Genomic DNA, 13,446 nt, shown 5'->3' on the forward strand with positions numbered 1-13,446 from the left:
ATTCTTTTCATTATATTATTTTAGTTTTTTTTTAAATATAAATTAGATATTACAAGACGAGAAACAATGTTTAGAGCTTTTAATTTGCTCCTCACGATGTCTGACTCTTAGATTCTTTTATCTACTCGAGTGTATGAGTAATAGAAGAAAACGTACTATCGTAAAGCATACGCATTTCTGCGCATAATAATGTACGACAGTATCCTTCGAACTTCACGACCCGATGGGAATACTGATTTATATCGATAGCTACACTCGGTACATGTCAACGCGTGTCGTAGATCACAGGTAGCAGCGTGTCAATCGAGCTTCACGACCGTCAAGTTCCTATCTCTCGTGGGCGATAGGAGTTGCTCAACTTCGCGAACAGGTGCGTTCTAGCCCGAAGGAGCGTGACTGCGTGATCGGAACGGGTCGAGCGAGAAACCTACACGCGATTGCGCCAGTGATGTCGAAGAATGCTCTTCTTTTTAATGCGGGGCATGCAGTTCGATTCAACGTTATACAGGGAGGACTCTCGTATCTGTCATATTATATTTTATTAATCTATCTCGAAAACGTCCTAAATATGTTTCTGTATAGAGAGAACAATTTTGTCAATTATATTAGCCTTCTAAGTTTTTCACTGATTATTTTTCTTTTACTTATTTAAATTGAGATGAAACTCTTTCGTAATGGAATATACATTTTGATATACAAAGAGAATTAGATAAAAAGATATTTATAAAATTGAATTAAAAATTGTGAATGTAAAATGTATGAATTAGAGAATCATATTTATCAAAAGTTTTGTTAAGAGAAGATATGAGGTACTTATAAGTGATTAAAGCATCTGAGTACGAAAGAAACCTGAAATATTATGCGTGTACGTATCCGGAACAGACCAGATGTGATGAAAGTCGCCTTATTTGGACGAAAATGCATTGCGCGCGTTATTTCTTAGCTCGATTAAGGTCAGAAGCACTCTCATGCGGCTTGAGAATTCGTTGCGTGTCAGCGTGACGTCGCTACCGAGAAGACGATTATGACGGTGTCGAGAGGCATGCTGGGCGGCATGCCGATTTCGCCATTTCGTACGTGAATTCCGTTGTCCACGAAAAGCTGTCCAAGTCGTGGAATCCCGGCGAACCCGCGGCGTATACGCGGTTGAATGAAAACCCCGATGTGGGTTAATGACAGCTATCGGTTGTTAGACTAACGCTAATTACGCGTAACGTAATACCGCGATACGGCCAACTACGAGCGTGGAATGTCTACAGCCGCCGGGGGGAAAGAACGGAGTCTGAGCGCAAAGGTCAAAGGGTCCAGCCCCGTTCTCCGATTCGCCGACAATTGCATCGCGTTTGAGAGAAGCGAAAGGTCAGGCTTGACAATTGATAGCGGAAATAAATGGTAGTTTTTAGATCAAGGGTTTTGATCAACAGCGAGCATTATTTTTATATGTATAGGTGCAATTTTTCGACGAAGGAATTTAAACAAACGAAAGCGAGAGTTGCTGTTTCGATCGATTCTTCCGATAGTTCTTGATCAGAACTGCGCGCTTCGACTTCATCTCAACCGCATCTCGGCGGAAGTCCCATTTCTGACGGTTTCTTTACGTTTCGATGCGCGTCGCGATAAACAACTCGTTTTCTCTGCATGCCGATCGTTGCATCGGTATGCGAGGGAAAGCCGCCGATCCCTGTGGGTTCCGTGATAGCCAAGAGTGGCATAAAATCACGATAGGTTTCTCGGAATCGGTCCTGACGGGTATATATCGCCGCAGTCCGGGCGCACAAACGCGTCTGAATGAAATTGCGAGACCTATCCGGGGAAACCTGTTGGTCGGGATCTCGAAGAAAGGAAACAACGGTGTTCGCGACTTGGCGCGGATATATTTTACGGGCCTGTGCAACGGGCAATATATGGACGAGCGATAAAAACGCGGGGTGGACCCTCGAATTCCGATACCGGCGACCGACTCTCGCGGGAGAGCTCCCCCTTAAATATTTTCTTTATTACTATTCAACAGCTATATCTTCATTTTTTAATTTCCTCACAGTAACTTGACGAATTTCCATTACGCTTTCTGCCTTTTTGCAGATTAAACGATCATAATTTTGGATGATTATCCAATTAAAGTTTCACGTGCTCGTTTCTAAATATGCAAAATGTACCGCAGCATCTCCCGCACACTTTCTCTCAAATTTTTTAAATCTAGAATCAATTTGGAATGCATTTCCAGAAAATCGCGCAAAGAAAAATTATTTACGTTGATATGTAAAATTACACCAAAAATCAAAGTCGGTAGAAAATAAATTGATGAGCAAGCATCCAAATGCAGCACTTTTATTTAAAAGATTTTCTTTAAAAGCACGTGGGAAAATAATTGCCGGTGTAAATTTGCATGTGGATATCGCGTTAAACGACGTTACCACTTGTCATCGTGACGGATAATTATCATCGTCGCCGTTTTCAGACTGAAAAACTCGCCGGTCTGCGGAAGCACGCGCTAGTTAACCCGATCATACCGGCGGCGATGCTAAGAAGCGCGTAGGTATGTAAAACGGTGTTAATATTACAAGAGGCTCATCGTTCTTACCAATATATATACATACATACATAGTGTCTCATACGTAGTCTCGTGCATGATATGTGTATATAAATTCCGAATGAACGAAGTGAGGAATATTCACGGTAAGAGCGCGCGCGCCAGCACGTTTACGAACCGCGAATATTTTTATTCGTGCGAAACAGGTCGCGTAAAACCAGAACACGCTTATTTTTCCTCCATTCACGAGGCTATATACGATAAATGATGTTACTGGATCCTCGCACGCTTCTGTGCCGACGAACAACATTGCGTTTTTGTGATCGATACAGCCGTTATGTGTGGCGTAAAATAATCACTCGGACAACATCGCAAACGAGAGATTTAGCTCGTCAGAGTATGTGCTTCGATAATAATCGAACGGTCCGCAGCTTGCATATAAATTTGTTATCGTATATAATTATACCAGATAACGTTTTCAATAAGATCTTTAATTGATTTTATGTTTATTAGACATTGATGTTATTTATAAATTTCATAATTACGTGCTAACTTCTTCTGTACATATATATATATATATATATATATATATATATATATAGTTATTAATTTGTTATTAGAATATTCTCCTGATTTTCGATGATACAGCGGATTGTAACAAAGATAAATTTTGTCAGTTTTACAATATTTTTCTAAAAATTGTAATGTATAAAGAAAAACATGTTACGTCGGTATTACGTTATATTATATAAACGTTTTAAGTAAAAAGGGAAACTTGATTTCATTATGGTACTCTCCACTCTGTCAATTTACCAATTCAATTGCCGAGGATCTCGGAATATCGGGGAACTGCAAACGTGCTAATATAGAATGGTACTTGGTACGGTACGAGCGATTTGCTCAAACGTCGCAACGCGGTAAGCTCAACGGGGCACGGCGGAGAACGCGATATGGGCCGTTGAACAAGAGGGTGAATAGGGACTACACGCTGAGGGAGGGCCGAGCAAAGCAGAGCGCTCAGAGGTAAATCGAAGGGACATTGAGATCACGATTGCATAGAAGAGAGATGGGACCACCTAGTTGTAGATCACGCGGCATGTAATCGCGCACTGATTACCATCGCCCCATTGTGTGCACACGTATGTAGATGCTCCACTGACTCTGTAACCTGGAGCGACGTATCCGCGCGTATATGTGTAGGTGTCATGCATGTGTACGTGTGTGTGTGTGTGTGTGTGTGTAATTTGCGAATGAGTTCTGTATACACGACAGCTGCCTCATAGAAATCAACCAGCAAAGAAAGCGAGAGCGAGATCTTTTAGACATGATATTAATGTATGTTAACTATAAGGCAGATTAAAGTGTTAATTATCGAAGGAAGAAATTCTCTCCTTTTCCAACATTTTAACGAATTCTTTTTTTTTTACATTCTTGCTATATAGACTGTGCAATTTTAATTTTATAAAACATGCAGTTTACCTTCGCTTCTGACGGTACTTTCGCTTATCTAGCAGAAAACAAGTAGAAATAAACCTCGAGTCTGATTAAATGCAACATACTAGGCAGTTAAAACTTGGATAGTACATATTGTTAGTGGAATAGTTCATATTAGTTTATATGAAAACAAGAATTAATTTTAAAAATGTTATTAATTTATCAAATTTCCATGGTTACCAAATTTCTTAATGATCACAGTTTGGCCAAGCTGATTGCATGTTACATTATATTTATATACTCATCTTAAATTATTCCCTTTTCTATTATTCCAAACTAATATTTGATGCCTTAAATTGCTTCTTATGCATCTATCCTTGGTCAAATATCGAGTGAAAGCGCGTTGCGGCAAACTTTATTCTCGATCGAGAAATAAATTCGCGAACGATAAGTAATGCTTGAGTCGATATACGTCTGTGTGAGAATATTGAGTCCGTGCACGAATCAATATTCTCGATTTTTTTGCTTCAGTTCGCGTACGAATGCGAAAGCAGAGTTATCGAGATTCGGCAAAGGAGACAAGGCTGAAAAGAAATTATTTTACCGTGTGATCCACTTTCGGTGGCCCACCTCTTGGTGGTCGCTGCATACTTTACACGCTCGATATGGCCATATCTTAAGATATAATTCGCTTAAATAAGAGTATCGATTCTTGATTTTAAGTACGTATCCTTTTCACGAAAAGCCACTATATTTTATTTTAAATACGTATAAATACCTATGAGCATATTAATATACTTTAATTCGTTGTTATTACCGTAATCTTACGACCTTACGTCATAAATAAGATTTGTTGACTTATCTCACAATCAGTGTTATTACATTAACTGCAAATAAAAATGAGATAAATGCGCTGAATTATTAATAAGTTAACGGAATCGTCCCGAGGCGAATGAAAGAGCAGAGATCGCGTTCAGGTGCTTGAGTTCTGCGTTTACGTCCATCTGGATATAACGGACACTGTCCGCTGCGTTCCACGATACACGGTAGCCACACCTTTTGCCCTCTATCTCTTTCCCACTTTGCGTGCAATAATCGTCAAGATAATCCGTTCTCATTTCTTGCGCATCGTCTTTGCGTCTTGCGAATCTTCAAAGTCTGCCGGAGGAATTCTCGGGCGAGGGAATTAAAACGAACGGCAAAGGCCAGTCGTTCACGACCGCATTTCTCGACAACGAATTCGCGCCTGTTAATATATATTTATATCTCATCGATTAAACGGTATGATCGGCAGAAAATTAAATTCGTCGTCGGGAAACCGCGCGCGCATATCGGCGGCACATCGGTTTTCCGGTATCTCGATCCTGCCGCTTCGTGTTCGAGATTACGATCGGTCAGAGCAGTTTCTTGTTCGGCGATGTTGCGCGCGGCAAACACGGAAATGAAGGAGCCGCAAGTAGATTGGAAAATGATTCGATTCTCGGTGTTCGACGGGACTACGAGATCGCCTTTTCTTTTTCGCGCGAATTCGCTTCGCCTCTCGTCCGGTGTTGTATTCGCGGGACTCTTGAGACTTGACGACGCCGCCCGACACGTTCAATTTTGTCCTTCCCGATCGATCGTCCCTGCGTCGTCGCCACGCGTCGTGTATCGGCGTAAATTGGACAACCGTCGGGAGTTACTGGACGAGTTAAGGCAGGTAATTGCGCATCCGTCGGATGTTCTCCACAGACGAACGATCGCGCCTCGTCGTAAACAGTATACTCGCGCGTATAATGGCCACGGTTTCTTTATATTCTTACACTTATCACGCTCGCCATCGAACGTCGATGTCTACTCCGCCATTATACCGCTCGTATTTCCTTGTCCGTCTCGAAATTATTAACCTTGCAGAACCTGCGGATACATACGAACGACTGAATAGATTTTCGAGTCCCACAAGCAATGTCCCTTTGTTTTATGTCTCGTAAATACGGTTTAGATATTGTATCCCGAATAATTGGACAATCAATTCCAATAGCACAAGGGAACTTGGATTTTATATCGCGAATACCAAACCGGAAGACATGAATCGTTCTTTTAGAATAGACTCTGAATAGATTATTCAAATATGTATAAATTAAAACTTGAAGAAGTTGCATTAGCTTGGAAATAAGTTTAATTGCCAAGATTTACGAAACTATCTTGATTCTTTAATTATTATACATTTTGTTAAGCAATAATTATGAGATAGCGTAACAATATTTGTAAATAATAAAAGATTGCGATATTAGTAAGACTAGCGCGAGACCCTATTCCGATTACTAGAGAGTTCATCTGAATAACAAGCTCATCCAAATAAGAGAATGCAGGACGCGCGCGGCGTACTTGTTGCATGCTTTCGCGAGGAAAAATGGTGCACGCAGATCACGACGGGAATCAGATCAAGTTGTGCATATCGCTAATCCGCATCTGTATGCATGAGCCGGCCGCAACGATTGAGAACGGAGCATTGTTCTCCGGAACAAGAGTGATCCCGCCGAGATCGGTATCCCCTGCGCTCCCCGGTCCCACGGCGGGTTCTGTTGCACACGAGAAGGCAAACGAGGCTGAACGTGGAGAAGGGGGGAGGGAGAGTACGATGGGATTTACGCTTCGGCTAATTTCATATAACGTGGCATGGCCTAATTAACAGCATACGCCTCGCCGATGGCAGTAACCAGCCGCCGGACTAACGAGCTTGTATTTCTCCCTGGCCTGCCCGCAGACGCGTAACTAGAAGCGACCATGTCATAGCGACTGTCGCGGCTTGCCGCGTATGCAAGTGTCTTGGGCTCGCAAGTGCTTTGGCGTATGGCGTTCATATACAGCGAACGTGGCGCGTGTGTTCAAGGGCGTCGCATAATGCCTCGCGTATACGTGAAAGTCTCCTGCGTGAATCGCATCCGCGGGGCGGTTGGTTGCCCGGGAACATCTCCACACGCGAGAATCTCCGATGCGAGCGTTTCGTATACCGCGCACGTATATACGGCGTAATATCAAGGCGACGTCAATTTTTAACTTTAAGCGAATACTTTAAGCGAATTTTCTTCAGAAACTTGTAGGTTTTTCCTCGAGGAGAAAAGCTTGATATTCAAGTATTCGATATATAATGTTATTGCTGAATGAAATTTTAACAAAATACATATTTAAGAAAATAACGTGCAAATGCTAGAATTTCACGATCAATATAATCAATGTCTCTCGGATATGCAAAATATGATTTTTGCTTCGAGCTTCGCTGACTTAGTTATCGATGAATAACTAACGATGGATTTCTTAGCGAGTAAAGGAGATCCGTAACTCTTCTTCTCGTTATTTCGCCATAATTGCAAATTTACATATTGCTACAAATCTCTCATAAGTGTGCAAATTTCAGATGCTATCGTTATTAAATTGCCACGAGAAGATGGAGCTCAGCTCAACTCTCCTGGCGAACAACGAAAGCTTGGCGCGAGGCTTCAAACTTTGAACTTTGTTAATATTGTATCGTAAATGTAATAGGTACTCCGCGAAGCGTCAGATCCTGTTTCGTCGGCGTTTCTTCCTAATAATGTGAAATGCTCATTTTGATTAGTAAACGGGCTCTTCCGATAACTTCGCTTATTCAATCTATCAGCAGCGCGCTGAGAAAGGAATATAATGCGGAATAACGCAACGTAATGTTAGAGTGCGGATCAAATACTTCTTGGCACTACATTTTCTTTTCTCTCTTACGGTGGTTACCGGAGCTATCAGATAATAATATAGCGTTGCACATTATCTGACCCGAGTAGCAAGAAAGTAATACTTTGCTGACCGAGAAATTATACGTTTCTGGATCGCCGGGTAAAACAAATCAAGTATGTGATATCTTTCGAGATTTGTGCAGTTTCTAGATAATTAATGAATTTAGAAAATATCTTCTTTTGCGGCATAATATATATACGTTTCAGATAAATAATTCTTATAAAAAATTATGTTAAATATCTTTTACGTATCACGTTATATCGTTAATGTCATCAATTTCGGATGAAAAAAAATAAGTCTGATATATCTCTACAATCTCTTGGCTTTTCACATTTGAATTCCTCGATCATTAATCACCGCTTAAAGCGATATTACATTTATGCTAATCTTTATACAAATTTGCTCTGAATTCAATGAGATTCATAGCCTTGAGCCGCTTTTCATTTTCGAAAGGTTTACCTACCATACGCCTGAAACCCCAATTACGCCGGGCATGCCATATCGTTTATACATGCTCCTTATGCGGATATTTGATTCTAAAGTTACAATTAGTCGCTATCGCTATCCGCGGCCCGCTATTAATCACGCTCGAGCCATTCTCCTGAGGAAACGGTTTCACCGCGTGCTTCAATCGCGTGGGCGCGCGAGCGCGATCGCGATGAACGGAGTTACGCGGAAGAAGAAGTATGGTGAACGCGGTAGTGCATCGCGCGACTAGAAAGCCACGCTAAGTCCCCGCGTTATTGCGATCAGCCATGCAACGCGACTCGCGCAGCAGCGAACGAGCCACGCCGGATGCGATCCTCACACTTGGGATTCCAACGCGATGCAACACGAAACGTCGGCGCCCGGTAAATCATACTTAGATTCAGCTGTTAAACTCATGAAGCAACGGCGATCTCTTTCTTTCTCTTCCTCTTTCTTGGCGCGATGCGCGCCCCGTCCATTGCCACCGGCAATTCTTTCACGGTCTATACACGGTAGGCTGGTCAAGCCGGCTGTTAAGACTTCCGCTCCTCGCCTCGGTCACTCGGTCACGCCGCCAAGTTGACATGACGCATGCAACCGAAAGTATCTTCTCTAATGCAAGTGCGCTGTACTTGGAACGAAAACACGGGAAAGTTCGCCGATGTTGCGATTCTTTGAATGAATTTAAGGTAGATTTTTCTTCGGTACGTGAAGATATCGAGTTATTTAGAAATATTTTCGATATTTGTAATACTAATAGATAATAATCAAAAGGTATTGACATTTTAGTAAAATTAAGACACAGAATGGATATTTTGAGTTAATTGTTATACATTGTATTATATACTGATAGAGTATTATAGAGTTACGCGATTGAGAAAGTCATTCGTTATACTTAAAGCTATTTTGTGTAACAGCAAATTTCAACAATCCCAACTTGATAAATAAACGTATAAAAATTGTGATTTTCTCACGTATAATTTGTACGTTACGCATACGTCTGTATCATAATCAGGACGAATCTATCACACGGTCGATATTAATCGCCTGCATCTATCTTTACCGCTGCTATTATAGAATTTTTTCGTTGGACGAAATGCAGATGAACTTTCCCCCCTAGAAGTATTATTAATAACACCCTTCTGATCTTCCGGATGGATGATGAGTACCGACAGAACGCAAAATTGCTTTCTCCTCGTTTCATTGATAAATGATGTCGACAGACACTAATTGAGAGTGATCCGCATCTTTTGCTCTCTTCGCCGGTGGGAATCCCCATAAATCACTGGCGCTGATTTAATTACGATCCACGAAGACACGCTATAATTACAGAAAAGCTTTACAATGATCGTAGATCATCGATCGATATCTGCACCTGTTTCATCTTTGCTTGTAACGCTTCCCTGTTATATCCCCGTTGTTCATTGTATTAATTGTCTATCACGCGTAAAACATTTTATAGGTCCTTAGTACCAATGATTGATCTACCTTGGCCAATATTAAATTACAAAATCATTTGTCATGGTTGGCTAATAATTTGATTTTCAGTTCTTTTTGTATTTCAGATCGGAATTCGGTTTTGTTGAGGTTAATGATATTTAGGAGATCTATTTCAGATTTAAAATACCTAAATTAATTACTACCTATCCGAGCTTCTGTTCAAGTGTACACATTTCTATTCGCGATCCCGGGATGGGATATCGGTATGGTTTTAAGCGTTGCGAGTGAAAGGTACATTGGATTTTTTTCGCGCTCGGGCTCGATTTTTCGAAGCGATCGAGTATCCCGCGAAGGAATGAGCGAGGCAAAATACGCGGTGGCGGCTCTCTGTATCGTAATATCTATTTAGAGTTAGATCGATCAATTAGAATTTGCGGAAATGCTCGCGGTGGAGCGAGGTCGAGAGGGAGATCGGTAGCGCACGAGATTTCGCTTTCAAATTCGCGCGAGTATCCCGCGGCTATCCCTCTCTTTCCTTCTTTTTTCCTCCTCCTTTTTTGCGCGAGCCTGTTTTTCGCATACAGCACACGAGCGTTAGCCTCGAGGCTTGGACTTGAGAGAAGCGGGGTATCGAGCGAGCGAACTTAATAAATTGTAGGCGGTGGCTGCGCGATCTTATCCGCATCTCGATCGCGGCTGCCGATTCCCCGGTTGGCGGCCGAGACAGCTCTTAAACCCTGCAGCCGCATTATAAAATGAGAGATAAAAGAATATTCGCTGCTGTCTGTTCCACCGCCGGCCGCTCATCTCCGCGATCGGTCTTGCATCGAGGAATCAATAGAGCAATCAACGGGACGTCTCGGAAGAAGCGAGATATATTTATCTATGGTCGAAAGATGTGAAAATGTCTCATGATGACTTGTTCGAATTAAAAATATTTCTAACATACTCGATACTAATTAGAGATCAATTAGAGATGGAAAAACTTGTACACGAGGATATAATTCTCTCTTCTCTCTCACTATATTCCCGAATAACGTGTATGATGAATCACGAGTATCTTAAGAGCGGCGTGGCATCTTTCTTAATTAATTGCATTACGGCACGCGTAAGTCGGCTATTATCTCACTGCGAACGTAGGAGCGGAGAGCTCGGAAACGTATAAGGATGGGAAATAAAGGGGGGAATCCTCGCGCGCAAAACGCGACGCGGCGGCGCGCCTTCAACGAGCGTAGTTTATTAACTTGGCCACTTTTAATAGCGGCACAAAGCGATGCATCTCGGCGAGCGGGCACGCACGCTTTAGAGAGGTACGACATTCGTGCGCAATAATCCACGTCGGACGATGCGAGGTGCACGCTCCTCTATCTCTCCCTGCCCGTGTGCCGTAGGGAGAGACATCGCTTTAATTCAGAAATACCGCACCCCCCGGAACCGGCTTATACATTGCATTCCCGACGATCGTTCTTTATAACCGGGGATTAACAATGAAAAATGTTTCGTTCGTATATTCGTATGAGAGCAAAAACAACGCGTTTCATTTTCGTTTCTTTCGTTTCCACGCGTCATTTTCGTTTCCATGAATTGCCATGAGAAACCGGTTAAAATATATTTTTACACGTACATCATTGCGAGGGGAACTGTAAAGATATAAGACAAGTTAACTCCAATTAGATATTTTTATCTACATCCCATATAAAAATGTATGAGCTGATGTTCATAAGCAGCGGATGTTAATGATCAAGTATATTTCTAAGCATAATGCAAATCAAAATATAAATAAATATAATAAGAATTGAAAAAATAATCAAAGATGGATACAAACAATTGAATAATTTTATTCTAAAATATTTCAATGTAATTGCTGTAGTTGTACATCAGGAATGATTATTATCTTATTTTACAAAACTAATGGAAACTGTTTCAGTGACAAAAAATTAGATTACAATTAAGATAATTTAAAAACGAGAATCAGGAGAATTGTATATAGATATTCTAATTAGCGAAAAATCTTAATTTCTTTATTCATTCTGTTAGCTTTTGTTCTATTATTTTTTGGTTTGGTTTCTAATCTTTGCTCGGAACATATGTAGGTATTCGAAAAGGAAGAAGGATAGCAAATAGCAACTTGGAGGCTTAGTCGATTATTCGACGTCGAACAGGTGTATCTTCGCTACGGTATAAGAGACTTATGTATGCATTCTGCATACCCCTGATTAGAGAGATACGTTAAACATTACGGCCAATATCTATAAAGTCGAAATATGGCAATGGAGCCATTTGCGTTACCGAGCTTTGTGCGGTCATCGCGCCGGCCGTACAATGAGGCAGTATACACTGTCTCATAAAATGAACAATGCATTGCACTCGTATTATCTCGACATCGCATAATTTCGCCATTGAATAATTTGACACCGGTTCACACTGACTATCGAGTCGCTTCGTGAATCTGTTAAAAGATTATGTCGGGACAATCTTGATAAGATTCACTGATTTCTATAAAAATATAATCGTTTGCGAAATTGCAAGAATTCTGAGATAAAAAACAGAGGAGAACGTTTATCGTGTTAACTAATTAATTCTTAACTATAAATATGGAGTTTTTGGGATTGTTTTTGTTATTTATTTTGTAATTTTTAGAAATTATGTTTTTTTTCAAGGAAAATAAATAACATTTGATTTTATATGCACAATTAATGCTGAAAAATATAAGAAAACATAGCAGCAAGCACGTGTACAGAATGCAATCAGCTTCTTCTCTCTCTTTTATATTTATAATAAAAATAGGACCTAGTTGCTAAGGAGTTGATATTTTACATCCATTAGTTTGTAATATAATACAGATAAGAGTTATAAAATACACGTCAACTCAAATCAATCGAATTTGTCGATGATGATTTGACATTTACTTAGATCATTCCATTTTAGTATTAATTACGTTAAATCGTTAAAAAATCGTTATATCGATTAACGTCAAAAGTCGGAGTTCTTGTTGTGCTTCGTTTATGCATACGTAATGTCAAGACACTTCAGAACCGACCACTGGTGTTTCACAATGTCCTACCGTGAGTACTGATTTACTTCCGACTTAGATAGTACGGGACTGAGACACGACTGTACTTTCGCGATTAATAAGGCAGATAGCGGAAAGTGAAGTAATTCAGCCGTTGTGGAAATACGTGACGGGTAAGCGTCAGCATGTAGTTCCTGAATACTACTGACTTGGATAACATATTTCCGGGAACATTATTATCTAAGATCAATGTTATTTATTTGACTGCTGCTTTTTACGCTACTTACCGGCGGATCTAAGGTCGCAAGGGCACGGAATTAATTGCTTAGGAATTGATATGATCTTTAAGTACATATAATAATTAGCGATAGTGTGCGATAAAAATTCAAGTTATGATATTGTTGGGTAGTTTAAAATGCATCATAAATATATATTGTACAACGAATACAGAATTAAACATAGATATTATCTAATCCATATATATAAATTTATGATCCATATATAAATTTAATTCTTGTTAATTATCATGTAAAAAGAAAATAAATAATAGTGCGATAAGTTGTATACTTAATTTAGACACTTATGCAATATTATGACTGCATTATTGTATTTAAATGAAAACTCTGTGTTTTTTAGCGATTATCATCAGAGAAATCGGGATAGAACTTTATAGAGCGGAAATCGTGATTAATGCTGCATAATCGAAATTAATGTCGTGTCAGATATGCTAACAACCCGATCTTGATACGATCGAATCCGATACGACCAAGTATCTTAGATGGAAAAGTAAATGTTAACACATACGGTTCAAATA

The 13,446-nt window shown here is 40.3% G+C and overlaps 2 protein-coding genes across 4 annotated transcripts in view; one reads left to right on the forward strand and one right to left on the reverse strand.

Moving 5' to 3' along the window:
* The window catches only part of Cad99c (cadherin 99C), a 110,483-nt gene that overhangs the window by 57,790 nt on the left and 39,247 nt on the right, over positions 1–13,446 (forward strand). The gene's annotated exons all lie outside the window — the stretch shown is intronic.
* Positions 1–13,446, reverse strand: part of LOC139814007 (uncharacterized protein C15orf61 homolog) — an 82,209-nt gene that overhangs the window by 28,553 nt on the left and 40,210 nt on the right. The gene's annotated exons all lie outside the window — the stretch shown is intronic.

Source organism: Temnothorax longispinosus, chromosome 5, assembly GCF_030848805.1.
Source record: "Temnothorax longispinosus isolate EJ_2023e chromosome 5, Tlon_JGU_v1, whole genome shotgun sequence".
NCBI classification, from domain to species: domain Eukaryota; kingdom Metazoa; phylum Arthropoda; class Insecta; order Hymenoptera; family Formicidae; genus Temnothorax; species Temnothorax longispinosus.